Raw genomic sequence first — 5,703 nt, forward strand, 5'->3', positions numbered from 1 at the left:
AACCTGCACAGCTATAAAACATCAGCAATCACTTGATCATTTGTAAGTAGGAGAAAATAAATACCAGACTCTCGAAAAGATTTAGTGATTCTATCCCGCTTCTCTTTGTGAAATATTTCAAGTATCTAATAAAAGATTTTAAAGATAATGGCAGAAAAAGTAATTAGGTAAGAAAATATCACAAGAAAGCCAAGATAATTATTCACAAATGAACAGACAGAATAGGAAAGTATTTCCTGTTGTCCACAACAGAATAACTAAATGAACTGATACATTTATTGTCCAGATAAGTTTATACAGACAAAAAAAGCAAGGGTAAAGCAATGAGAACTATTATAAGAAAAAAGAAAGGTCAATGATTGTAAAAAGAAAATTATGATTTCAGTATTGAACAGCTCTGAATGGAAGGGCTGCAGTTAGCAATGACGAGTGTACACATCAGCTATGGCCACTCTGGAACAGGAAAAGGAAATAGAGAAGAAATGACTATCAACCCTTTCTTTAAGGAGAGAAGAATAAAATTAATATCTTACTAAGTCTTCTAAAATATAAAAAAAAATAAATTATATAAGAATTCTATTTGAATCTTTACAATGGCTAAAAGTAATTGGACATACATGATAAATAGAAAACCAAGACTTTACTTTTAGAAATATAGGCATATAAATAATTACTTTCACCATGAAAACTAAATTAAAATGTGAATATTATTGGGGAAGGAGAGTGAAAATAGCTATCACATGAGAATAAGTAGGGCAACAATGTGGACACATCAAGTTTCTCCAAGAAAAGAAGAACCTAAGTTAGTTCCTGATGATATTTCAGTCTTTTAGGGAAAAAACAGTTACAAATTTAGAGAATGAGATTGAAGGAAAGGATCTCAATTTAAATAAAACATTAGTAGTATTATACTGTAAAACATGAAATATTGATTACATAGAAAATGATAATTTCTCTAGTAAAAAAAGGCAAAATAAAGATTCTGGCCTGAATCCTACTACCAGGTTTTTTGTTGTTTTATTTACATTAGTGTAGGGGAAGAAGGGTAGAAAGCCACTGAGGACATGGAAGAAAAAATGTAAAAAGACCATAACTATATTTCAATGAGGAAGGCTCCTGCTGGAAAACATAATTTTATAGCATATTTTGATATTTTAGGGAAATAACAACAGATTAGGTGTAAGGACAAGTTTATTAATAGCTACCTACAAAGTGGAGAAAGGAAAGAAATGAGAAAAAAATTATGAAAATAATTCTTACATGTCTTGTACTCCTGTTTTTGCCTAGATGTAGTTGAGAATCTATTTTATAAAGTCACTTAAATCTTATAAAAAATGGACTTCGTGACGTCAGTAAGTTCTATATTACATCATCAAAATTATCACATAATTTTAACGTAACATTCAGCAACAAAGTTAATCAAATAATATAAAAACAGAGATATTTATAATCTATACATATATAAATATAAGCATTGTCATAAATGCAGTATGAATTAATATATAATTTAAAGAGTTTTCTCAATTTTACATATAAATGAAAAAACAATGTACATGTATCCAACAGAGATTTAAATTTGACAACTGCTTGACATACTTGAGCAACAAATTAGGAAAGAACAAAATATTCATAAAAACCTATTTTACACATACAAAGTTTTGGTAAGCATGTAAATATGGGCACATATTTCCAAAAACATAGTAAAACAAAACATTATACAAGAAAACTAATTCCAATGCATTCATTTTGATTTGTTCAGTATAATTATTAAATAAAAATCTTCCTTTAGGGGAACCCAGATTTAATCAAACTCGAAATAGTTTTCCAATTGCAAATTTTGAGTGACTATGATTAATCTTTTAAAGCTATGTACTTTCTTGAAAATAGCTGTTTTGTATTGTATTTGGATCACATACCCATGCATCTGTTTGAATTGGCCCGATGTTGCTTAGTAGCACCTCTTCATACTTTCCATAATCAATGCATTTAACGACTGTTGTCATACCCTGAAGAATGGAGAGCTTCAAGTTCTGCTTGGTAAAATTTGTTGTCTTCTCAATAAAGTGTAAAACATTTATCTCCAGGTTTCTACATTTTTGCATACTTCATAGGAACAGATGATTCTAGTACTTTTCCTGGTTTAATTGGTTCAGATCTTCCTTTGGGTCTATTGATATAAAGTGTTTTTATCATCACACAGTTTAGTTTATGATGAGTCCTGCTGACTTAATAGGTCCTATGGACCTTCCTTTGGTGCCATTCCTATCTCTCCATTTGGAATACCAATGAAACTGTTAGTTCACCACACAGGATTCTGGTAATCAGTATTTACATTAAAATATGCTGCAAATTTTACACCACTGAATACTTCTTTATTTATTATTCATGGTTTCCTGTCATAAAAATGATTAGGATTTGCTGTTTTCCTCTTTTCCCACATTTTTGAAACTATTGCCCGTAGATACTTGAGAAAGTAGATTTACTTTTGCCTCTGCATTGTTTGGACCTTTTCCCAGTCTGTTTTGCATCATCAGTGTGCTAAAAAACTGAAAGATACAAAGTAAGTTTAATTTACCATGTTTAAAATCTATCACACTTAATTCTCCTTTCAGCCCATACTTCAGATCCTGAGGAAGTTTTGGTCTTCCACAGCTTCTGTTTCTAGGTCATCCACTGCCTTCTAAAATTGACTTGGAATTTTGCATGGCTCTTTGAAAACATGGAAAGTTTTAATTTCTTGGCTGTCCTGTATTATTTTGAGGAAGATGCCTTTGTTGATTATCTTTTATTCCTTTCTGCTCAGTATTCGACAATCTGTGTTTTCCCTGATGAAGCTGCTGTAGTTGAGATTTAGTTTATTCCACATTCAAAGTTCCCATTAATCAAATAATGTGCTTGATGTTGATGTACGTGCATTTCCCAGGTCCTCTTCATCTTCAGATCTTATTTGGCCCCTGCCTTTTCCTTTACCTCTCAGAGGTGGACTTGTAACAGGTTTCTGTTTATTGCTAATAAGATGTATATTCAATGCTGCTTCTAAGTTTTTGCCATTATCCATAAGAGCATGCTTCAATGCTTCCTTACTGAAGCAGAGCTTCACAGCTTTCTCATCAACCAGTTCTCTATAGACACCTTCATATTTCCCCTGGTTGACTTTTCTTTTTGTAAAACTTCCCTATTTTGGTTACCACTGGCATTCACTTTGAGTTTGCTTCTAGCACCACCACCACTACCTCTTCTGAATGGCTTGGTTTCTTTACTCTTTGCAACTTCTGCAATAGCAGCAGTCCTTTACTTTTCAAATTCATTATTATCACTTGCTTGACAGGCATAATACTTGCAAAGTCTTTCTTAGGTCAAGTTCTCTGCTATCCACTCAGACATGAGATAGACACTTATGCTCAAATGGCACAAAAGGGAGTGGTTCCATTAGTGCATCTATTGTGTTTTGACAAACTTTTCCGCAATTCTCATTTCTCAACAAAGTGCTCCACTTTATTGCCAACCTGTTATGTTAGTCATTCAAAAGCAGGAATGCATTTTAAATGTCAGCAATACCTGAGAGCTTAATTTTGGTTCAATGTAGTGTGTTCAGGATTATTTTTGACAAAAAATTAAAATATACTGCTGTGCAACTTATATGATCAGTCATTTCCAAATGAGCATTCTTTTTTAACTTTTTAAATTTTTTTATTTTTAAAGAAATTTTAATGTACATAAATGTTATATTGAAAATATAGAGGATTACCATATAACCCAATCCCTGCCTCCCCAAACTTTCCCCCATTAACATCTTTCATTAGTGTGGTGCATTTGTTACAACTGATGAGCACATGTTGAAGCACTGCTACTAACTGTGGTCTACAGTTAACATTATGGCTTATACTTTGCGCCGCACCATTTTATGTAAAATGGCTTGTATCTGTCATTGCAATGTCATGCAGAACAATTCCAGTGTCCCCAAAATGCCCCATGTTACGCTTATTCTTCCTTCTCCCTCCCTAAGAACCTCTAATGACCTGTCTTTATATCAATATTATAAGATCTTCCATTACTAGAATAAGTCTACCTTAATCCATAGTTGAATTACCACATTATGTTTGTTCATTCCTCAATCTTGAGGATTTTGGGATCGTGATGCCCACACTGCTTCTGATTAAGAGAGGGCTTAGATGCCATGGCGTAGATGGATGGAACAGTTTTGTTTGCAGTTATAGATACTTTTGGGGGACGGGCCTTGTTCATCATCCTCCTTTTGCTCATTGTCCCTGGTGAGTTTGATGAACTGGAGAGTAGGTGTGGACTGCGACTCTGCTGAGATTCAGGGCTCAACTGATAAATGAACAGTTGGAAGTTTTACATCTCTGGGAAATATATTTAATGGGTATAGTGCTAATTATAGGTTCAAATAAAAGGAGAAGAAGAACCATGTGTAAGAAAATTATAAATGAGTCTAACTGTGATATATATTAGGGACATAGGCTACCATGTATTCTGAGGTTAAAGCCCACTGATGGGGCGCCAATTTTGTGGGATTTTCTGCCTGGCTCATAGTGCCCAGCTGTCTCTAAAGTCCTCAGTAGCACCCCTGCTTGAGGCACTGCTTAATGTGGCAATCAGTGAGATGCTCCTGAGATGTGCGTAAGCAAAATCCCTGAATGCCCTCCCGATTCACTTTGAAGTCTCTTAGCCATAAAAACTCATTGTATTTAATATCTAATGAGTTTATATGCTGAGTTTGGCTTTCAGAAGGGCCATATTTGAGCAACAAGGAGACTTTCAGGAGGTTAACTCTTAGGAGATATATATTACGAGGCTAAGTTTCAATTTCACAAGAACAAGACTCAAAATGACAAGCATCAATAGCAAGGGCCTGGCGTATTGGTTTGTCCTCCTTCACTAGGCACTGCCCAGGTCCTCTAGGGATTCTTGCCACTCTTTTAGAGAATGTAGCAGGACTCCACAGGATGAGAATTCAATATTCTTTTGGTTTGTGTGTGGTGTCCACACACCAGGACAACACTCCATGACTATATGAATACATTCATATTTCACAGAGGCATGCCCGAGGTGCACCCTTCCTCACACATCCCCCCACTACTGACACCCCACAGCAGTGAGCCTCCCTACCTCAGTTGTAACCCTTCTGTAATCTAAAACATCCCCGAAAACAAAGGCAAAAAATTAAAAAATTAAAAATAAAATATTTTTCATTGTGCCTTTCATCACCATAAGATCTGTTATCTTTTTTGTATATTGGCAATTTCTTCTGTATGTTCCCCTGGTGGCATTTTTCACTTTATCTTTTTTCTTGTATTTTTAATTTAAATTTTTTTCTTTATTTTTAAAGAAGCTTTAGGTTACATAAATGTTACATCAAAACTATAAAGAGACTCATAGCCATATAAACTCATTTGTTCTTTCCATTTCCCCTTTATTCTCCAAAAAAAGAGTTGGGAGGTCATCAGAAGGGCCACACTTATGCATGCCTCAGCAGAGTCCCAGAGAAAGCTAAAGTAGATACAACCTCAGGTACTCATTCTCCTGAGGGCTACAGAGACCCACAGGTTCTATGGTCATGGGAGATGGCTCTGGAGTTCAGTGCCATGTCAGTTGGCCCTACTTTGAAGTTTGTGTTCCTGAGTGTGATGGAGTTGGACTCAGATGTGACCTTTCTAGACATGCCTCTTCTGTCAGTTTTAC

General features: G+C 34.9%; 1 pseudogene; it reads right to left on the bottom strand.

Annotated features, from left to right (window-relative positions):
* Positions 1-1,865: 1,865 nt before the first annotated feature.
* Positions 1,866-3,718, bottom strand: LOC101419164 (tudor domain-containing protein 3 pseudogene; annotated as a pseudogene).
* Between the last annotated feature and the right edge of the window lie 1,985 nt (positions 3,719-5,703).

This window comes from Dasypus novemcinctus, chromosome 1 (assembly GCF_030445035.2).
Source record: "Dasypus novemcinctus isolate mDasNov1 chromosome 1, mDasNov1.1.hap2, whole genome shotgun sequence".
Lineage (NCBI taxonomy): Eukaryota > Metazoa > Chordata > Mammalia > Cingulata > Dasypodidae > Dasypus > Dasypus novemcinctus.